Below are 24,426 nucleotides of genomic sequence, written 5' to 3'. Positions count from 1 at the left end.
AGGGGACTACTGTTATCCCCTTCCTAACATTTTGGTGAATATTTTAATGATAATAATAACTGGCATTTATATAATGCTTGAAGGTATGCAAATTTCTTTATATATGTTATCTCATTTGATCATCACAACAATAATATAGAGGCTATTCTTATCTCCAGTTTAAGTTAAGTGACTTGCCCAAGGACACACAGTATACACATCTCAGTGAAGGATTGGAACTCACATCTTCCTGACTATAAGCTTAGCCCTCCATTCTTTATGGCACTTGTTTGGTTGGTTGTTGTACTTCATGTTCAAAGAGGACCAATGTGACATCACTGTGTTGGGTTCAATGTACAGTGTGGTTGATCAGACCAATAGGAGCTTGAAAGGTTCTCCTACAGGTTGGACACAAAGAGTTCATATGAACATTTGCAGTGGAGAGATCTCTAAATTTGCACATCTCATGTTTCCTTTGAGCTACTGCAATTCTGCTTTGCTCATAGGGCACAGCATCTTCATTTATGAAGGTACACCATGCTGGGAGGTCCTGTGCTGGTTTCACAATTGATTCCAAAGTTCTTCACAGAGACCTTGAGAGAGTTCTTGTATCACTTCATTTGACCTCTGTGGGAGGACTTGTCTTGTGTGAGTTCTCCATAAAGCAACTTTTTAAGCAGATGTGCATTTGGCATTCAAATAACTTGAACAGCATCACAGTTGTGTTCTCTGTTGTAGAATTTGAATGTTTGGCAGTTCAGTTTGAGAAAGGACCTCATAGGTGATCTTCAGTTTTCCTAAGATAGTTCAGATGGAAGTGATTCAGTTTCCTGACATGACACAGATATACTGTACAAGCTTCACAGCCACACAGCAATGAGGTCAGCACAGCAGCTTTGTGGATCTTCAGTGTACTATGCACACTTTTCTCTCCCATACTTTCCGTCGGATCCCCTCAAGCACTGAGCTAGCTCTGGCAATGTGTATGTCAGTCTCATCTGTGTGTGCATCCCTGGAAAATATACTATCAAGATAAATGAAATTATCACTGGCATTCAAAATCTCTTTATTTTCTGTAACCTATGGTTCCACATATGTATAGTGTTTTGCTGGCTGGTGGGGAACTTTTGTTTCCTTGGTATTAATTATCAGGCCAAAATTAGCACAAGCAGCAGAGAAGTGATTCACACTTTGTTGCATCTAGCCCTCAGAGGCTTCACTGAGTGAACAAAAAGTCATACACCAACTTTCCCTCCACTTTAATCTTGGCTTGTAGCCTTTCCAAGTTAAATAATTTGTCATCAGTGTGGTAGCTGATCTTGATGACATTTTTGTCCTTATTGAAGGCATCTGACAACATGGCTGAAGATATCACAGCCAGGAGCAAGCACACATCTCTGCTTCACTCCATCAATGACTGGGAAAACATGAAAGCATCCATTATTCAGAACCTAAGCATGCTGTCATGGAACTGGAATATGATGCTGAAGAACTTCTCTGGACAACTCAATTTAGCTGTGATTTTCCTCACAAACAACAACATCAAATTACCCAAATTATAAGGTTGTCCTCTTTAAGCACGTTGATGATGAGGGTCTCCAGGTCTTCATGAAATTTTTCTTTGACCTTTCAGGGTTTGTCATGGTGGGAACATTCACACTGATGAGAGTTGTGTGGCACTTTCCAGCAAGTGGCAAACACATTGTCATGAGCCAGTTGTTTCCTTTTGAAAACCATATACACTTATTGATTAGATTACTTTGGATGTCAAAACGTGCATCAGCTTCACAGTGCTCGCTATGTCTGTGGACACTTCAGAAAAATATGCTTCCAGCTTTGATTTCAATACGTTGGCCTTCATTTGCTTTGTTTGACTCTGGACTGCTATTTGGACATACCTGCTGAGTTCTGTTACAATAAACACTGTTTGTCTTTCAAGTCTGCTGGATTTCACATTGTCCGTAAGCATGTGCACATTCCACGTACCACTCATGAGCGGAATCATCTTTGTGAAGTTTTTGTACTTTGTTTGCTCACCTACGAGGTGAGCAGTGAGCCCTTAAAAAAAGACTGATCAGACACTCAAGGGGCTACTGAATCCTGCTGCTGCTTCAGTCCAAAGAGAAAATGGCCCCATGGCTTGGGCCACCTGCATGCAGGTTTGTGACTGTAGCTCCCAGTGTATCTATATCTGCTGCTTCATTGCTTGCCTGTTGCCACAGGACTTTGAGGTGGGTAAAAAAGGTAAAATAGCATGGGATACATCTTTTGATTTGTGCTTAAATTGTGTGCTGTGGAGTTGCATGAATCTATTAGCTTCACTCTTTCTTCCACAGTCATCAAAGTCCATTGTCAAGACAAAAGTCAAGATGACAAGTGATGGCTTGGGGTACAGTGAATGACCTTGGTGTCTTCAATGTCTGACCAATCTCTAAAGTCTCCACACAGCCTGCTTCAAATGCCTTCATGGCCATTGGAACAAATTATTTTCATTCACCCACTCTGCTGGGGGATCTCTTCACATGATTTGGGTAGATACCCTCCCTCACCAACTCACTGACAAGTTTGAGACCCCTTGGTTACCCTCAAACTCGTTTAGCCTCTCTACTGAAACAGTTTTACTGGTGTGTGGCCACTGCGTGTACTACAGCTTCTTGGAGCAACAGTTGGGTTAATTAGGTGAACACCAAAGATGGAAAATAGCCCTGAAAAGGGCTGTAGAGCTCCTCTATAGCACCTCTCTATAGGTGGAGGAATAAAAAGCATATTACTCCATCTATTGGTTCTAAATGTTTTGTAGGGATCGGAATGCACTTGTGATTATATTGATATAGAGAGCATATAGGTTGGGACCTTTAATGTAATTTATTTTAAAATTAGCAACTAAGTTCCTCCTTTGCAGATCACTGGGGGTCTTTATTTTACTATATTAGTCTTGGCATAATGACTATAGTCGATGGTCATACAGAGTTTTGCTTTCTGGTTGTCACTCTATGAAACTGTCACTATGACCCATCCAAGTCAGGACTCTGGATTTGATCTGTGACTAAAGCTTCAGAACAATGGAATGTTCTGGTATCCTGTAAGGCAGGGTCAGCCCCAATCTCTCAAAGAACAAAGACATAGCAATCCAGGGAACTCCTGTCAAACAGACATCCAGGCATTGGTAGTGAGTTGTTCCAGGCAGAGTCAGAAAACTGATTGGCACTTTTAAGGTTTCAGAATAAATTTTTCAATCTCAAGTCATTCTTGCATAAGGGTGAAGGAAAAACAAATGGCAACAAAAAAAAACACAACCAAAAACCTTTTAGAATAATGTGAGAAGTGTGACAATATAGTCACAGCTTTATATTTCTCAAGTCCAGCCCCTGGGCCTCTTTATTTCCCTTGGGTTCCTTTGCTGGCAATTACCATATGCTGCCCCAAAGTCAAGGTCTGATAATCTGAACAGCAGGTTTATACTATACAAATGTTGGTGATGAAAGAGTAATATAATTTTCTGTTCATCTGATTACTTATCACTTAATGTTGATCCTGGATTTCTTTCCATGTTGCTTCTTTCCAATTTGCCCTAAATCTTAACTTAGAGTCAAGCCCTTCTTGGGATAGCTCTGGGATTTCAAGCCAAGTTGGCATCAAAATGCCTCTAGGAGACTCTCTCCAGCTACTTGTGCTTAGGCTGGGACACATAATTAATGGTGCAGCCTGGCATCCAGATCAGCTATAAGATTGGGAATTCCTTCTACCTCTCTTCTATTATAAAATATGTGGGATAGAAACTGAAAGAAAGAAATTATAGCCAAAAGCTGCATCATAAAATTAATAGCAGGAAACCTTGCCTTTTCGTGTGTAATTAGAAGGAAGTTTTCCATACAGTTCATTATCCTTTCACACTTGCTTTTTGAAAAGAATCATTCTGTCAGGTATTTGTCCTGAATTTATGCAGTGGATCTGCTCTTTTCAGATCAGGGAGGTCTTTAGCAACCAGATCATGAATATAATCTAATAAACAAATCAGATCTAGTCACACATCATGCTGTTCTCGACAAAGGCTCCTCCATCTCGTTTCTGTGCCAGTGCCCTCTCTTCTCACCTTTTCTACTTAGAGGACCTAGTCTCCTTCCAGACTCTGTTCCAGCAACACCTTCTGTATGGAATACTTCTCTGGACTAGTATCCATCATGTCTCCAGAAATGTCATCATAAGACATTTCATCACCTTGTACAATTATATCGGCCTTGGCACTCATACCTCACCAGTACCCTCTGTATCCCTCGTTGAAGGACTTGAGGGCAGAGAAACAAACTCATCCCGAAGACTCCATTTTAAGAGGACAAGCTATCTCTTCATTTCCTGCTCACACTCCTCTGCTGGGCTCCCTCGTGATGGGGTCTACCTTCTCTTTTCTGTGTTGTCTTATGGTATTAGATTGTAAGCTCCTTGAAGAGCTCCCTCTGCTCTCACTCCTCATTTCCCCACATGTATATTGCCAATGCCTAGCACATAGCATGTGCTTAATAATATTAATTGGCTATTGACTATTCAAGCCTTTCCTGACTTACACTGCTGCTACTATTTTCCTCCTCCCAAATTTGCCTTGTGTTTATTCTATGTAGACTTATTTATGTATATGTTGTTTTCCTAATCAAACAAGGGGGCAGGGGCCATTTTATTTTTGTATTTCTTTCCCGGGTACCCAATCCTTAAACTCTGGATCTCATGGATTGACCACTTAATTGTTATTGTTTTGGACCCTTCTGGCTCAGAATGAATGTGAATAGTAATTGTTTCTCTTTTGGTCAGCAAACTGAGGGTCTGGCCCTCCCAGTTTTTTTTTTTTTTTTTTTTTTTTTTTTTTTTTTTTTTATCAAAGGGACCATCCCTTGACTCACTTTTTCAAGAGACCTATTCACTGAATGGATGTTACCTGAGAAGTAACAAGAGAACCTGAAAAGACTTTGCCTAAAAGAGCCAGGGTTTCCCATTTCATCTTGGGCCATCTCCAGTTGCCTTGATGAATGACCACTGGACCCAGCGGGCTCTGGAGGAGAAAGTGAGGCTGGTGACCTTGCACAGCCCTCCCTCACCCAATCAAAGTCAACTACAAGTCATGTCATCATCTCCCTGATGTCATGGTCCTCTTTGAGAATGAAGGACAAACATAACAACCTTTGTTTCTGAAATTCTCAGTCTCCTCAGCTTCCCCTTCCTTTACTGTAAAATCCTTTCATCTACCTCTGGGTTGCCAAGGTAACCCTGACTTTTACAAGTTTCATAAGCAGAAATTTGGTACTAAAACTTTTGAAGTTATTTTGGAAATTTACCTCTGCTGGTCTGAAGTGCTGAGAACTGGGTGACTAAGGCAAATGGTATTTGTAGCAGAATTACATGACTTGCCTGGGATTAACTAGCATATAAAACAAATTGTCCTGTACTGTAATTATAGTTATTTTCATACCATAGATGTCTTCCCTTTCCAGGCCAGATCGCTTTAAACTGCCTTGTGAATACTTTGAATGAGGCTTTAGTTGCTGGCGCAGAATCTTTAAGAAGTTACCTACAATGTAGATACAAATGGCTATTGCAACTTACTTGTTGATGCTTATTCTCCAAAAACATTTTTTGCATATGACACTTGTGTGTTAATGTGAGTTCTTTTTAAGTTCTGCCAGACATGGGGAATGGAGAAAACAGTTTAAAGGGCATTCAGTGCAGCAGAATTTAGGATGAAAGAGAGTAAATCCATACTTACATGAGGACAGGTGGATTGGCAAACAATACTCTTAGATGTCAGGCTATTTTTACATCTGATGCAGATAGACAAATTATACATGAAATTGTCAATTGGGTGAGAATTCATGACACCTCTTTAACTTCAGTGTATGAGGCAAAATCCTGTTTACCCAGCCATAATTCCAGGTTGCATCTGTCCAAAATTCTATATTGTTACCCAGGATGCTTACATGAACTTTCTGTTGCTGTTACTCTTGTAGAAACCTAGATATAATCTAAATTCTGATGTTCCCAAGGGATACTTTGGTTGAGAATATAAGCCAAAGGGAGATTATATTAAAGGGAATCCTCCAAGATGAAACTCATTCCACCATATAAACACAGAACTTTGATCCTGGGTCTCAAGATACACAGGCATAATATTGAGAAAGCATAGTGAGGCAGCAATTTGACTGAAAAAAAGATTCAGGGGTCTTAGTGGACTTTAAGTTCAGTTTAAGTGGATAGAGTTATATGGAAGCTGTTGCCATTTTAGGTTGCCCTAAAAGAGGCACGGTATCTCGTATTGGGGTGATGTTTGATGCTAGATCTACCTAGATCAGGCCACATTTGAGGTATTACTTACAGTTGTGGACAATACGTTTTAGGAAGGACATTGACAAGTTGGAGAGCATCCTGGATGGTGAAGATGGTGATTCCACATGAGGATCAGTTGAAGGAACTTGGGACATTTATCATGAAAAAGAGAAAACTTAGCCTGGACATGATAGTTGTCTTCAAATTCTCCTTCAAGTTCTCCTTCAAATCAGGAGACATTAATCATGTTTTGCTTGTTCCTAGATGCCATAATGATGAGCAATAACTGGAAATTCTAAAGAGGCAAATTGAGTAATAAAATAAGGAAACATTTCCTAACAGTTTAAGTCATCCATAAGAAAATAAACCACATTAGGATGTAATGGGCTCCCCCTTCATTGAGGTCTTTACAAAAAGGTTAGATGAGTATTTGAGTAGGTTGTAGTGGGAACTCTTGCTTAGGAATTAGTTGGATTAAGATAGCCTGTGAGATCTTTTCTAACTGGAGCTCTCTAATGGTGAGAAATGCTTCTCATGTTTTATTGAATCTTATAAGAAGGTAAGAGCAGAGTTATTCTACTTTCTTTCATTTTTTTTCCCTTGAAGACCCCATAAAGATGGTAGACTACATTTCTGTCTCCCTTTAGGGTTTAGGAGAGAATTTGGTTCCAGGACTGATTGATGGAGCTTATAAAATGACTTGAGGGCAGAATGTTCTTGTGTTCTGCTCCAAACAACATCTATCATGCTGTGAGAGCTCATTAAATGTTGAATACAAATAACCCTACAGTGGATTCTTCCTGATAGGCTGTTGACATAAATCTTGTGGACTAAAGGGATGATGTCACAGAATATCCAAATGTGCATTCACATGTTCTTTTTGATATTGGGTTTCTATGTTGTGGTCAAATGTTTAAGTTTCTCATCCAGTTCAAAAAGCATTTCTTAAGGACCTCCTGTGTCTAAGGTATTGTAATAGGCAAACCAGAGGTGAAAGAAAAAATGTACCAAAATTAGATGAGTGTAAATTTTTTCTTAGTGGTGGAAGAATAATGCTACACACAACAATAAAAAGCAATTGGATTCTGTAACAATCAGCAAGTTTGGTCCTAGACAACAAATAGGGAAACATGTCTTCCTCTTCACAAGTAAAAGGTGGGGACTATGAATGGGAAATGTAGCACATATCATGGAACAAAGTTTTTCTGTGTTTCACAAGTACTGATGGTAGGAGTTAAGTAGAGATGATTATGAGAAAAAGTGAAGGACAATTTAAAAAAATTAAATAAAATAATAGGAAAATTAAAAAAAAATAAAAGTTAGCACATACAACATTTTCCCTTTTTTTTAAGTCAGGAATAAAGGAAAGAAAATTAAAATGTTTTGAAGTATTATTAAATTTAATCCATAATCTGTTCTACAAATAAGTTAAAGTTGGGAGTTGGGGGTGTTGGTTGGGGTTCTTATTCTTCCTAGCTTTGTGACCTTAGACAATCTACTTTATATCTTGGGTTGTCAGTTTCTTCATATGTAAGATGAAGGCTTTGGAGTAGATTATTTCTAAGATCTCTTTGATCTACTATTTCTTATGGTAGGAGGTGGTTCTGGGAGTAGAGAAAAGATGGGAACAAAATGGAGCCAAATGCTGTGTGCAAATGAGGAACGTGTAGGTGTCGTTTCCACTGTTACTCAGGAAAGAGCAGGTTTGATGGGTATCTTATCTTTCTGGCTTGTTTTTGCCTTGACTCAGAAATTGGCACTTGACTCAGGATAGCACATGGAAAAATCAGGCAATCTGGTCCTTGTCAAATTCAGTGTGCATTCTATCACTGAACAACAAGTAGTAGCTTGTATTGTGAAGGAAACAGATCTGGGAAATCCAAACTGTATCCTTAGCACCTGAAATGGGGGTCAACCTAGTTTCTCATGAAAACACATGACCAAGACAATAAGATACTGTTAAATGCATATGGGAGCATAGACTTCTAAGTTTGAACTTTCAGCTCCAAAGCTGAACATGTCATGATACATGAATAAAGAGCAACAGTTTTCTTGTCTAGCTGCTTCTCTGAGATGAGATTCTTGACTCATTTCTTTTTTTTAAAAAAAAATTTATTATTTATTTTTAGCATTAGTTTAAAAAAATTTTGAGTTCTAAATTCTCTCTCTCCTTCCTGACCATCCTTCACCTATTGAGAAAGCAAGCAATAGGTCAATTATACATGTGAAATTTTGCAAAGCATATTTTCACATTAACATGGCACATGTTTCAATGAGAGGTCTTGTAAATACATTTCCTCAGCTGGGAACTGTTAAGAAAGTTGGAATGGTGCAGTTCCATTACTATTGCTCTTCAGTGTACAGCTCTGGATTCTTTAAGGCTCTGGTTCAGATTAAAGGGAGTTTGGAATGTTAAATATCTTATATGTAGCTTGTTTTTGCCATAACCCAACTAGATAATTGGGAATATCTTAATCTCCAGTCATAAAACTATCAAAAACTAATTTTTATATCAGGGAGAAATAGAATTGAATTCTAAAATCATGGAATAATCTCACCAAATCCTAAATGTTAACACAATCCAATTGGTAATACATAGAGTTGGCTTTAACCAACTAGAAAAGAAGCAAATTTTACTTGTAAAATTAAATAGTTTTTGGAGGTAAAGGGGAAGGAAGCAAGATATAAATTATATCCTGTAGATGCAACTGACCTCAGTATTCATTTTACAAGGTGCCCGTGTCGATTACCCATGCCAGTTAGAGACTGAAAAAAAGTCCTTAGTAGGTGTGGTATATTTTAGACTGGCATTCTCACATGCATGCATTCACAATTAGATTAACTCTTATGATCATCAGGCTAGTCCCCTGAAAATATTTGATTCCTTTAAAAAATAGTCTAATCAATTAGAAACATATTTATTGATCCCTTACTTTGTGCATAGCCAGCCACTGGGGATATAAAGAAAAAAAATAGCCTGGACCCAGCCTTCAAGAAGCTTATATTCTCCCGAGATAATACAACATGTACACACCTCAGTAAATCTAAGTTTGAGGAAGGACAAAGCACCAAGTTCGGGGTATTGAGGGAGGTCTCACAGAAGAGAGAACTCAGATGAGTATTTTTGGAAGATAAGGATTCCAAGAGACTGGAGTGAATGGGGAGTACATTCCAGCCTGTGTGTATGTGTGGGTGAGGTTGGTTTTTGTATGTGCATGTAGGTAATGCCAAATTTGGGAAATAGATAATAATTTAGTTCCAACATTAGCATGTGTCAAGAGGAGTGATGTGAAATAAAGTTAGATTGTTAAGAAACCTCGTTGAAGAATGACTATTTTATAAGAGGCAATGGGATTCCCCTGAAAGTTTTTGAGGAGGGGTGTGACATTAATCAGACACATGGCTTAGAATGATTATTTGGCATTAAAGTTATTAAACCACAATGGTGTTCAATTTCCACATCTTTAAATGCAGAGGTAAGACATAATGACTTGCAAGGTTACTTCTAGCTCTGTCCTATATGTAGGTTAATCTGTACAGGGGACAGGCTGAAAGCATAGGGACTGATAGGAAGGAGGCTATCTGCTGCATCGAATGAAGAGGAAAGATGGGAGAATTGTTGTGGCTTTTTAAAATTGACCAATTCATGGGATTACTTTTTCATAGCAGGAAGGTTGATTGAGGTCTGTGTATAACTTGGATTTCATTTTAAATTCAGTCTCTAGGTAACTTAATATTCTTGTAAGGGGTGGCCATTATCATGGTCGCATGCCCTAGGCAAAAATCTGTCTTCAAGGATCAATCATTTTCTTTTTTTCTCCCTTTTTCTTTATTCTCCCCATTTCTTCCCTTATTTATTCCACTACTCTCACCTGCAGAGACCCAGTGACTTTCTATGCCTTCATGACTGTACAAGCATTTTATTTGTGACTTTCAATCATTAAGACCCATGGGAATAAGAAAAATGGATATTCTAAACATTTTTTGAAAGCTAGAATGGAAAGTGATTCTGAAAAAAAAGGGGTGTTTAAGGTCCCTATTTTTTTTAAACAACTTCTGCTTATTGTCTTAGTTTAGGTCTCAAAGAGGTTCAATGGGAGAAATAATCAACCTCTCCTGTTTACTTCCCCCATCATTTAGCAGTAAACACTTTTTAAATGGATGATTTTGTCATCAGCTTGTGGCCATGACAGAGAAGTAAAAGACAACCCATGGACAAAATATATGTATCTGGAGCCATATTTATAGAAAGATAAAGAGTCACTAGGCCTTGGATGATGACGTTAAGAACATGGTTGTTAGTTTTTTCAGTAATTCTCTGTTTGAGACATAGCTTCATTCAATTTGTGGGAATCCTAAATTGAATGCCAATGGGTGATCCAGACCCTGTGAACAACAAATGTTTGGAAGTAGTTTGTGGGATGACAGGGAAAAAAGATTGTCCAGCTTTCCCTTTATGGAGAGAAAAAGTCACAGTGGTCTACTTTGTCTTATTTGTTTTCCCATGTACAAAATTTATCCCTTGTGAGGACAGTGGTCATAGATCAAACTGTCACTTGGGAATCTGAGATAGTGAGGCTAAAGGGATTATTGAAGCATTTAACAGAAATTGAAGTGATCCAAAAGTGTGGTTTCTAATTCTATCTAAAATAATTGATTGTAAAAGAGAAACAGAAAGTTCATTTTCTCTTTACTTTAGCACTTCCACAATGAAAACCGTTTGGTTAAAAAAAATCAGGCCTTTTCACTACTCTCCAGATCAAAATAACTATTAAATATGAGAGGCAGACAGCAGTGGAAGGAGAAAAAAAGGAAACTCTTGAGTAAGGCATTAGTTATGGAAGCATGAGTGAATGAAGACCCTTTTACTCAAAGATGTTTCAAAATTCCTATGCACATGGATTATACATACGAACAGAAATATATGTATTTTCTTTTTAACAAAGATATCAAGTTCCTCTGTCCCTATTTCAGTTTTGAATAATAGGGGGGAAAAAGTCTGTTAAAAAACTCTTTTTTGAACACAATGGTTTTTCTCTACTGAGTTGGAGCATTCACGTTAAAAACTTTCTCAGAGGAAAAGGGGAAAGTGGTTAGAGATGGGAACTTACACAATTTTGAAATATTTTATCTCTCACTAATAATTCTATGTCTTTACTAAGGGATGCTCCCCTTATTAAAATGTTTCATAATTTTATTTTACTAATTGATAGAAGTAATACTTTGAGGGAGTGTCATCTCTACCTCTATCTATACAAAGTCACAATTGCAAACACAAAGGACCTGAGAAAAACCAAAGCCCTGATTCTTCGGTAGGGAATAGGATTTGAATTATTTGTTCATGTATAATTATTTCTTACAATCAAAAGAAGTTTCCTTATGGATGGTGGGATTTGGTTTGCATTGCTTAATGGGGGGAACTGGGCTACTGACCAATCAGAGAATGGGGAAAAAAGGGAGAGAAGACACCATGTGCCAAATGCCAAGAGTTGCATATGCAAATACAAGCAAGAAAAAAGCACCTGTCGTCAAGAAGCTTACATTTAAATAGGAAAGACAACAAATAAACTGGTGCCTGAAAGTGAGGAGAACGTACTCTCATGGTTGCATGGTCTGGAGGTGGCTGGGAGCTGAGGTAAAGGCCTGGATCTAGACAACATAAGGTGGAAGGTGTATCTGATGGAGCCCAAGTGGTTCTAGGGGTAGAGTCCAAGTTTCTGGTAGAGATGAGATTGAGATCCAGAAAGGAGTGGAGGTTGATCTTTGAAAATCCTCCTGTGCGTATGGCAGTATGCTAAGCACTGGGGATACAAAGACAACAGAAACACAGCCTCTGCCACTAAGGAGATTCCATTCTAATTGGGAGGGAGGGGATACAATAGGCTTATATTTTAGTACATATAAAGCAGGGACAAGATAATTGTGGAGGGAAGGTGCTAGGAATTGGGGCAAACAAGACTCCATGAAGAAGATGGGTTTGGGCTCATTCTTGAAGAAAACTGGGGAATCCAAAGATATCTATCCAAGGTAGAATTGTAGAGGGTCATCTCAGACATGGAGGGGAGCCATTGAAAAGGCATGGTGATGGAGTATTATGTGTGAGGCAAAAAGGCCAGTGGAAGGAGTACATATTTAGTGTGTATGTGGGAGCATGTGACACACAATAATTACTAACCCTTATATAATGCTTTAACATTGGAAAATTTCTTTACATATTTTATTTAAGCCTTATGACAACTTTTTAAGGTAGGTGCCATTAGTATCTCCATTTTTAAAGATAAAGAAACTGAGAAAGGTTAAGGGACCTTCCTAGGACCACACAAGTACAAAGTGTTTGAAGTATGATTCAAACTCAGGTTGTTCTGACTCCAAGTCCAGTGCTCCGAGTACTATGCCACTTACTTGTCTCATGCTTTTGGCTGTCTTGACTCTAAACAAGTCACTTCCAATGCACCAGACTAAGCAGTTACTGATATACACTGGTCGAATGAGTATCCTCATTAGGAGTTCCATACGTGTTTGAAATCACAAGTCTAGGCTAGGTAGATAGAAGAAACTGGTTCCTTTGAGAAGCTCTTAAATATTGAGTTACAAGGTCCATTGGTCATCATCTTAATTAGCATACTTGTCTTTGTTCCCTAATTCTCCTAAGGTAATTTTGCAATTTTAAGACATGTGGAAATGAACTCTGTGCAATGATGAGAAATATACTTTTTAATGTTAAGGAATTTTGAGAACTAAAAGGCATCTTGCTACATAGAATCATAGCTTTTGAGCTGGAAGGGACCCTAGAGGTTATTTAACTCAAACATTTCATGCTACAGATGAAAAAACTGAGACCTATAACAGTGAAGTTACTTGTCTAAGGTTCTGGTAAGGATTCCAATCCAGGTCTTATAACTAGCATTTATAGAGTGCAAAGTGCTTTCCAAATATTCTCTCATTTGATGGCTGCAACAGCTCTGGACTGGAGGTACTATTATTTTGCCCATTTTTACAGATGAGAAAACTGAGGCAGAGAGGTTAAGATGATCTGTCTAGGGTCATACGTACAATTAATTAGTATCTGAGACAGAAATTAAACCTGGATCTTCTATATTGTGTAGAGGATAGAATGATGGACTTGGGAATCATTTCAGAATTAAAAACCTCCCTCAAAATGTTTTACATGATTGTAAAATGTATAACCTATATCAGATTGCTTACTGTCTCAGGGGAGGGAGAGAGGGAGGGAGGAGGAAAGGAAGGAAGGAGGGAGAGAATTTGGAACTCAAAAGTGAAAAAAAAAGACTTAAAATTTGTTTTTCAATGAAATTGGGAAAAAAGTAAAATATTACTGAAAAAAAAGTCCTGCCTCAGACATTTGCTAGCTGTGTGGCCCTAGGGAAGTCACTTAACTTCATTCAATATCATATTCCTCGGTGGTAAATTGTGCATAATAACAGCATCTGTCTCACAGGATTGTCGTGAAGATCTAATTAGATAAGATATATAAAATTCTTTAAGTATTTAATATCGAAACGTGCTATTATTATTATTGATGTTATCATTAATGTTATTGTGACTCCAAATTAATTATTCTTTTCATTGTATTATGCTGCCTTCACAAAGCCAGCCCGCAATTGTCATCTATGACATCTCATGACACATTAAATAATGATTGGATTCAGCAGAATTTCTTTGGATCATGTTAGTCACTCACTCTCAGGTACTACTGTCCTCTAGGGGGAGTGAAATAGGCATAGTGAACCTACTCTCCTTCATTAAGTGTCATTCTACAGGCTCAGATCAAGGCTACTCCTAAATGAAGTGGTTACGTTACAGTATGTCAGATAATTTTTGTATTGGAATGAGGCATCTTCTCCATGAGGCAGCAAGTATCTTTAGGATATAAAAAGAGTACAAAAGGAAAAAAGGTATATTAAGGGTGGGGAGAGGGAGTGGGCAGAGACTGAATGCATCAAGCAACATGAGAGAGCTTCTTGAAGTGAAAAAAGTCTACATGAAAATACAATTCCACTCTAGGGCCTTGGCAAGTTTTATTAATTTTAAGGGCTTTCGTCTTCCTTTTTGCTATAAGAAAAAAATATTTTGCATGCATTCAGAGAAATGTTATGTCTGCTACAATATGAAATTGTCTGATGAGCTAAGATTTTAAAAGGACATGTTGAAAAGATGGAAGGAGAAATATTTGCCCAAGGACTTATGCAGAAGCATGGAACTAACCTTGAAAAAATGTCAGGAAAGCTAAGCTCCCAAATGATGTGAGGCTGGCAAAAAGTCCCAACAGCAACAAAATGGATTTTAAAGTCCTAGAATCACAGAGTGCTGGTGTGGGAAGGTACTCCAGAGATCATCTGTGTCAACCTACTGATTTTATGGGGGAGCAAAAAGGCTCAGAGAGGCAGTGATTTGATTGATTAAGGTTATAAAACAGTGATTAGCAGTGACACTCCTTGTCTTCTGTTCTTTAGTAATATACTGCCTCTGATGAAGGGTTATATTAATTTGTTACTGTAGTATAACATGCCTATACTATGTATATGTGCACATATATATATGTTTATAGCATATATTTTAATTATTAATGAGGATCACCATTACCATCGGAACAGTCCTGAGAGTGGAGCCAAGTTCCAGGAGTACAGCCAAGATGGTGGCATAGAAAAGCACTCAGTCAATCTCTTTTCACATTCTCCTCCAAACAATTTTGAAATAACGCCTCAAATCAAATTCTGGAGTGTCAGAACCAACAAAGGGTCAGAGTGAGATATTTTTTGTAGCCCAAGACAGCTTAGGAGGATGGAAAGAGAGATCCGTGATGCTGAGGTGGATGCTGGCCCGAGCCCATGTGAGTGAAAGACCAGTGGTGGGACTAGATTGTGGTGAAAGAAGCAGAAGCAGATTTGGGAGCTCTCATGACAAAGATGGTAAGGAGATCTGGGAAATGGTTAGAAAGAGATTACAGGAGACCCCTGTGCTATCACTGGATGCAGGACCAGACACTATTTGGCAACTCCATTGCCTATACCCACTCCTGGGTCATAGTTCAAGAGCAGAGAGGAACAGTTTCAATAAGAGGAATAGGAGCTCAGACGGTCACTTTTGCTTTTTACCCCAAGGCAACAACAGGGTATAAAAACCTCACAGACAAATGCAGAAAAGCAGAATATTAAACAAATGGTTTTTTAGACCATAATGCAATAAAAATACAGTCAATAAAGAGCTATGGAAATATGGATTAAAAATTATTTGGAAATTAAATAACTTAATCCTAAAGAAAGAATGAGTCAAAGAACAAATCATAGAAACAATAATTTCATTAAAGAGGAGGACAACAACAATGAGACAACATTCCAAAAGCTGTGGGATGCAGCCAAAGCATAATTAGGGGATAATTTATATGTCTAAACATGTACATCAGTAAAATAGAGAAGGAAAGAGATCACTGAATTGGGCATGCAATTAAGAAAAAAGCTATAAAAGGAGAAATTAAAAACCCCTAGTTAAACATGAAAATGGAAATCCTGAAAATCAAAGGAAAGATTAATAAAATTGAAAGTAAAAAAAACCATTCAACTAAGGAACAAAGCTAGTTTTATGAAAAAACTGATAAAATACCTAAACCATTGGTTAATTTGATTAAGAAAAAGAAACGAAAACCAAATCACCAATATGAAAAATGAAAATAGTGAATGCACCAGCAATGATGATGAAATTAAAGCAGTTATTAGGTGCTATTTTGCCCAATTATATGTCAATAAATCTGACAATCTAAGTGAAATGGATGAATATTTACAAAAATATAAAATTACCAAATTAACAGGTGAAGAAATAAAATGCATTAATAGCTTTATCTTAGAAAAAAATTGAACATCAATGAGCTCCCTAAGAAAAATAATCCCCAAGGTCAGATGGATTTACTAGTGAATTCTACCAAATATTTAAGGCACAATTAATACCAGTACTATATAACTATTTTCTGGTCCATGGTCAAAATCTGCCTTTTTTCTTTGGCTTTACAGGCTAGATTTCTTGTTCAGAGATCAAGCCTTAAATCCAGTTCACTCTGGAGCTGATACACTGGACAACAGGTCCCCACCCACCTAGCACAGAATGAATGTAAATACTAAATAGTAACAGTTTCTCTTTTACCCAGTAACCCTGAGGATCTTCCCCTTCCACTTGATTTTTTTTTTTAATTAAAAGGGGCCATCCTTTGAGTAACTACTTGAAGAGGCCTGTTCGTTGAATGGGTGTATCTCTCTCCAAAGTGAGAACGTGATACCACCTTAGCCCAAAATGGCCAGGGTCTCCCATTGCATCCTGGGCCATCTCTAGTCACCTTGATGAGCATCAGGCCACTGGACCCAGATGGCTCAGGAGAAGAAAGTGAGGTTGGTGACCTTGCACAGCCCTCCCTCACTCAAACCCAAGTCAGCTACAAGTCATGTCATCATCTTGATATCATGGTCATCTTTAAGAATGAAGGACAAACACAATAACCCCAACGCCTTGCAGTTTATAAGTGCTTAGTAAATAAACTGTCATCGTTCATTTGGATGCTTTTTTTCCTTTTCTTTTCTTTATCTTTTAAAAATTTTAGACTTAAATAGTAAAACAAATACATAATGTGAAAAGAAAAAGGAACCTATTACAAACAAATATAAAATAAGAAAAGAAAAAATGTCATGTGCACAGCAGAATGAGAGGATCCAAAATATATAGCAATAAATTTGCATTTCAAGAAAGTGTATATAATAAATACTATGTGTTATATTGAGAATAAATACTATGTGTTATATTGTACATCTTTTGTTTGTTTACTTGTAAGTTTTCTTTTGTTCTCTGCTGGACACTTTTTACTCTGTTCTTTCTCTTCCCTCCTTCCCACCTCCCCCTTGGAGGTTACAATTAAGCATAGGTATATTTATATACAGACAAATACATATACATATACATATGCATACACACATATATAAACATATACTTTCCCTAACACATTCCACTCCTAGTCTTTATTTTTATATTTGGCCATATCACTTATTTCCTATTCCTTCTGACTCCTCTACTTTACTTCCACCCACTACCTTGCCCTCCTATTACTTAATCTAACTCCACCCCCAACTTTTCCTCTCTTATCCTCCCATTTCCTTATATTTAAACACCATTTTACATGCCCCTTTGACCTCTTCTCTTGACCCTCCCTTATCCTCCCAAGGATCCCTCATTTATCCTCCCATTCCCATTAATCTAAACACCCTTCTACATCCCCCTTTAATCTGTTCTCTCTCTCTCCCTTCTAAAAATCCCTCCCTTATCCCCTTTCCCCTCCCTTAGCATTTTATTTCTTTCTAAATTTAGAAGACTTTAATATTCTTCTGGAAGTATACATATTGTTCCCTCTTGAATCCATTTCTGATAAAAGTAGGTTTCTAGAACTAACAACCCTCCTCCCGGATCTAATTCCTCTGTATTGGTCTTTCCTCTTGCACCTCATTTGTATAAGATAATTACTCTTTTTAGCTATTCATGAACAGTTTTACTTTTTGAATTCATATCATGCTCAGGTTTACTTAATCTTTCTTGTGAACTATCCAATTAATGATAACAATCTTAGACATACATTTTACATAAATAAAAGGTAAAGAGTTGGCCCTTACAGAGCTCTGTAATTGGTCTTTTGTATGTACCTTATGGTTCTCTTGGCTCTTGTGTGTCAGATCTTCTATCAGGTTTAGGTTTTATTTTTATTTTTTAACAAAGTCCTGGAAGTCTGACAATTCTTCAAATGCCTTTTTTTTTCATTCAGAGTTATTCTTAACTTTGTTGGATATGATATTTTCAGCCAGAAGCTCAATTCTTTTGCTCTTGGATAAATAGTGTTTTGAGAACTGTGGTCTTTTAGTGTCAGCACTGCTAGGTCATGTTTGATTCTGATTGTGGCACTGCCATATGTAAATCATTTTTTTTCCTTGTTGCTCATAATATTTTATCCTTGAGATGGGGGTTTTGGAATTTGACTATAATATTTCTGTGAGTTTTCATTATAGGATCTCTTTCAGGTGGTGATAGGTAATTATTTCTATTTCTACTTTCCTGTCTTGTTCTAATGCTTCAGGAAATTTTTCTTTAATTATTTCTTATATTATTGTATCAAGATTCTTTTTTTTGATTATAGCTTTCATGAAGTCTTATTATTTTTATGTTTTTTCTTCTTGATCTTTTCTCCAAATCAGTTGTTTTTCTTATGAGATGTTTCACATTCTCTGCTATTTTTTCATTGTTTATATTTTGTTTTATCATTTCTTGATCTCGTAACTTTACTGACTTCCTCTTGCCCAATTCTGATTTTCAAGGAGTCAATTTCTTCCTTAAGATTCTGGATCTCCTTTCCTGATGGGTTGAATTTCTTTTCATAATCTTCTTTCTTTTCTTGGATTGTTCTTATTTCTAAAAAAAATAATTTTCCTCCATCTCTCTCATTTGATTTAAAGTCTTTATAAAGTTGTTCAATGAATTCTTTTTTGGGCAGGTGACCATATGACATTACTCTTTGGGTTAAAAGAAGGTTTCTTTGCTTTGGTGTCCTCCTCTGAAGACAAACCCAGTCTTCTTTATTCCCATATGTAACAGTAAACCCAACAATAATAAGTAACCCCAACGTAAACAGGGGAACTTGCTATCACAGGTTCTTAGATATGCATTCATAAAAGAAAAGGCAGCTTTTGAGGGGTTAACAATCACTATAATCAGGCACATGTATCAATCCTTTAGTCAAGGACATATGTCATTCACCTAATTCAGGGGGGTTAACACCCCAAACCCCAAAGAAATCAACAGACATGGCTTCCTCTGTCTGACCATAATTCAACAGACAGATACAGCTGTCTGACCAGTCACCAGAGAGGGAAGCATGACATCTCAAAACCAGGAGGATCCTTAAAGTAGCTTCCCAGAGATCTCATCTAGCCAAATCAGCAAGCCCCAAAGTAAAACCTCACCTTCAGAGTATTTATACACTTTTTAGAGACAGAGGGCATAACCCTCTGACCCAGTGCCTCAATAGAAAAAACAAAAGGTACTCCGGACCCTCCCACAAAACAACTCCCTTAATCCAGATTCCCACAATGGGCAGGCCCATCAATGGGTGGGAAAGATCCTACTCAGTCACATTCCCAAGAGGCACTATATTTCTTGATTATACTAAAACAAAATCAGCAAAAGATCCTACTTTACTTGCCATTACATCCTAATAGTTCTCTGTGGTTGGATTCTTTCTCCTTTGCCTGTGTGCTTTTTTTTTTTTTTTTGTAATAATTGAGTTGGTTTTTTTTTTTTTTTAATCACTTCTAGCCCTGGAGGTCTGGGGGATAGTTCCTCCAGTCTTGGATCCTCCTTTAGTTCTCCCCTCTAACTTTGAACCCAAACCAAGACTTCTAGCCTCCTGTAAGTGCCCACAGTCTCTGCCCCACCCCACCCCAAGCTTCTGTACTCAGTGAGCACATGCTGTTTCCTTTTTGCCCTTGCAACACAGCTGGGTCTGGAGTTCCTTGTCGTTAGAGGTTCCCTAGATCTTCTAAGTTTCAGAGGCCCAACTCCCTTCACTGCTTGTTGTTTTAGTGGTCCCTAGCTTGGGAGATGTTTACTCCACAAGGATGAAATCTCGTCCTGGGATTTTTCTTCAAATCTCCAATTATCCCAGGAGGACCACTGTTCTGCCCCTAATCTTATTTGTTTTCACTACCCTGTGTTCACCCTGGGGCTTGATTTTATCTCTTTTGTGGAGGAAAATCTTGAGAGTTTGTAATTTTCTGACCTATTCTGCCATCTTCCCAGAATCCTCTCCATCTGTAAGCTTTAAACAAATTCAGACCTTCCCAAATCATGCAAATCCTATTTCAGGACCCAGAAAGAACTTGTAAAGGTAATTGAAGAAACTTTGCCAAATCATCTTTGAGAGATTGTGGTGGAAAGATTTGCAAAAGGACTAGAGATGGGTAAATTTTTGACCTATTAAGAAAGTGAGAGGGTGGTTACAGGCATTGCGGCAACTACAAATCATAAATTAGAGATGAGTCTCAGAAAACTCTTATGCCTAATATTGGGGAGATGTTTTGTGAGTAGTTAGGAAGGCAAATCATATTTATTGGGTGGTAGATAGATTTACAAATAACAATTTATGACCAACTAAGCTCATTTCCAGTTTTTGATGGGATTCCTAGGCTAATAGATCAGGGACATAGTAGATATTCTACACAGGGATTTCAGCACATCATTGGATAAAGTATCATAGTCTCCTTGTGAATTAGACAAAAATATGTAGTCAAGGTGATCATTTGGCTAGGTATACATCTGACAGAAGCATCACTATCTGAACAAAGAATGTTGGTTAATACTTTGACTAATGATGACATGTCTAGTGGTTTCTATTATTGAACCATAGGGTTCTTTGTCTGACCTCATCCTGTCCAATGTTGTCTACCAATGACTAGAATGAAAGCATAAGAGGCAGCATGTGAATGGATACCACAAGTCTAGCAGAGAAGTAACTATTATGGTGGATAATGGAATCTAGATGATTGTGACAGGCTGGGCTAAAACCAGCTAGAGGAAATTTATCAAGAGTAAACACAGAGTCCTAGAGGCACTATTTAGAGCAAAAATTGTCTGCATTAGGGAGAATGAACTGCAATTCATGGAAGACGCCTAAGGGGCCGGGGGGTGGGTTTAGCGGATGTCAGGCTTGACATGAATCAATAATACAACATTGTTGTATTGCAGCCAAAGAAGCTAATGGAAGCTTAGGTTTGAAGCAACAACAGGAGAACAATATCAAGGACCAGCGAGATGACGTCCAAACTCAATTTAGCCTGGAAATGGATGATAACCTACCTTTCTAATGCCAAGCTACTGTTTGGTCGCATAAGCTCTCTGCTGTGGTCAAGCTAGGGCACCCACTGACTGCCAAACATGCCTCTCTTGTTTTCACTTCTCCATCTCTTCTCATGTTGTTTAGGTCCCCGGTTAATTCTTCCCCACTTCACAAAGACTTCTCTGACTACTCCCAGATAAAAATGAGCTTTCCCTTCTCTGAATTATTGCATTTACTTTGCCTCAGTGGTGTCATAGTGCACAGAGTGCAGAAAAACTTCAGTTCAAATCCAGCCTCAGATGCTCAGCAGCTGGGTGACCATGGGTAAGTCCCTTAAACGCCTGCCTCAGTTTACTCAACTTTAAATGAGGGTGATAATAGCACCAGCTTTGTAGCTTGTTTTGAGGCTCAAATGAGATAATAACTATAAACCACTTAGCACAGTGTCTAGCACATTGTAGCTGCTTGTTTCCTTCCTTTCTTACCTGTCTTAAAATGATTATACCACTTGTCTGCCAGTTATCATAATCTACCTCTTATTACAGTTATTTTTTTCTGCTCATATCTTATCTTCCCAAATAGATTATAAGCTTCTAGGGTTTAGTAACCATATCTTATTCTTCTTTATATGCTTACTTGACACATAATAGGCATTCAGTAATTCTTTGATGTGAATAGTCACACCACTCTTTTAAACTCAATCTATTTCAAGTAATTTGAGTTAAGCACTTGGTTTGTATAAAGTACTATGCTAGACACTGTGGGAGACATGAAGACAAATGAGATATAGTCTCTGGCTTTGGGTGCAATTCACCCTCAAGTATATGAGAAAAGGACGGCAAAATAAAATCTAGGTATAATGTAAAAGTTCATTAGTAGATGAGATTGTTAAAGATAAAATAATACAAGCTTCATCTCTGGTACATGAGTATGGCAGGTTTTTTCCCCACTTGATATTGCATTTATCATATGTTGCATTAAAATTATCTGTGGTTGTATATTGTTCCCATAGCAGACAGAATGCTCCATGAGTATCAGCACAATATCTTACTTAAAAAGAATCCTTCTTCAGTGATTTTTTCAGTTGTGTCCCATCTTCATCACCTCATTTGGGATTTTCTTGGCAAAGATACTGGTCTGGCTTGCCAATTTTTTCTCCAGCTCATTTTACAGATATGGAAACTACAGCAGGCAAGGTTAATGACTTGCTTAGGTTCCCACAGCTAGTAAATGCCTGAGGCCAGATTTGAACTCAAAAAGAGGAGTCTTACTGACTTCAGATCCCCCAATATGCCACCCAGATGCCCAAAGATATCCTTACCATAGTACCTAAAGTGGTATTCTGTAGACACATTCATATAGAAGTATGTGAATGAAAAAATTAATGACGTTACAGCTGTAATAGTCATGAAATTATCTGACCAGAAGAACAATTGATTTACCTTAAACTTAAAGCAATAGGTACTGGCCGTGGTAGAAATCTCAGTATGCCATTGCTCTCATAGAGATTCTTTTTTTATCTTCAAAGATAGGTTTTAGGCAAAATCTGCCATTAAATCCAATACCTGATATCTGCCTGCCTTCTTTAACCTTGAGGCAGTTGCCTAAACTTTACTTATAAGTCTCTGATTCCAAGTGATTTAACCATTAAAGATTTCAGTGGGAAAGAAAAAAAAAATCTCCTTACCAATCAGAAATGATGATAATTTCATTTTGTGGGTGATTGGCAAAGTAATTGAACTTATACAAACTATTCCATTTGGGGAGTTTTATAAACCTCTTGTATTCATGCTTTTTAAAAAATTATTGTCACTCTCTAAACCACACTCTGGAACTTATAACAAAGACAAACAGTTTAATACAACAAATCTTCACCAGGACTGCATTTGGCAGTGTATGTAAGGTAGTTAACCTGTTCACCACCTCACTATTAAGTAGAAGGACATGTGTATCATGACTGATCCTCTGGAATTAAGCCCACACTTTTTTTATTATGTATCAAATTTATTCAAGGTTCTCATGTTTTTTTTTTAATCCCTCATGTTCATTATTCATCTAATGGCATAATAATTTTCCATTATGTGAATATGCCACAATTTTTCAACCATTCCCCAATCAACAAGCATTCATCTTGTTATCATAAAAAAACCCTATTTCAATGAATATTTTGTTGCATTTGAGAATTCCCTGACCCCATTCCTCCTGTTTTTGGCTCCCTTGTTTGCCCAGTGGTGAGATAGGTCAAAAGGTAGGAAGAATTCCATGGGCATAATTTCAAATTGTTTCCCAGAACAATTAGACAAAAATCACAGTTCCAGTAACAGCTCATGCATATTTTTAGGGTTGTAGTATTTAGGAAAGGCTCTAGAGAATTGACACAGGAAATAGTCATGTTTACTAGCAAACTTTTCTTTTTCCTTTCTGTCTTTCTCATAAGAGAAATGGGTTTTGTGAAAACCAGTGACCATGGAAAAAAGTAGTGAATCCAGTCTCTAAGATCCAAACTCCAGGAAGAGAAAAATAGTTTCATTACTTCAAAATACAAATTGTCATTTTTGTCAAAAATAGGAGTAGTTAGGAAGCCATCGTATAAAAATGAACTTTAGATCTAACCTCTGAGGCATTCACACCTGGGGCAGAATCCCAGGAAAATGACTAGGCAGGGGATGTTTCCTTAAAAATAGATTACACAATGGAAAAATATAAATTGCTCACTGGGAGGGCAAGCTAATATAATTAAAATGACAATTCTACATAAATTAATTTACTCATTCAGTGCCATACCAATCAAACTACCAAAATTTATTTTTTAGAGCTAAAAAAATAATAACAAAACACATCTGGAAGGACTAAAGGTCAAGGATATCAGGGGAAGTAATGAAAAAAATGCAAAGATAGGTGGCCTAGTCATGCGAGATATCAAACAATATTATAAAGCAGAAATCATCAAAACTATTTGGTTCTGGCTAGGAAATAGAATGGTGGATCAGTGGAATAGATGAGGTATATAAGATAGAGTAGTAAAAGATTATTACAATCTACTGTCTGAAAAGCTCAAAGACTCCAGCTTCAGGGATAAGAACTCACTATTTGACACAAACTGCTGGGAAAACTGGAAAATAGTATTGCAGAAACTAGGCACAGACCAATATCTCACAGCATATACCAATACAAGGTCAAAATGGGAACATGATTTAGACATAAAGTATGATGCCATAAGCAAATTAGGAGAGCAAGGAACAGTTTACCTGTCAGATTTATGG

The 24,426-nt window shown here is 37.5% G+C and overlaps 1 pseudogene; it reads left to right on the top strand.

Annotated features, from left to right (window-relative positions):
- Positions 1-2,114: 2,114 nt before the first annotated feature.
- LOC140509674 (large ribosomal subunit protein uL16-like) overlaps positions 2,115-24,426 on the top strand; it is a 68,383-nt pseudogene continuing 46,071 nt past the window's right edge.

This window comes from Notamacropus eugenii, chromosome 1 (assembly GCF_028372415.1).
Source record: "Notamacropus eugenii isolate mMacEug1 chromosome 1, mMacEug1.pri_v2, whole genome shotgun sequence".
NCBI lineage: Eukaryota > Metazoa > Chordata > Mammalia > Diprotodontia > Macropodidae > Notamacropus > Notamacropus eugenii.
This window is presented reverse-complemented; position numbering and strand designations above follow the sequence as displayed.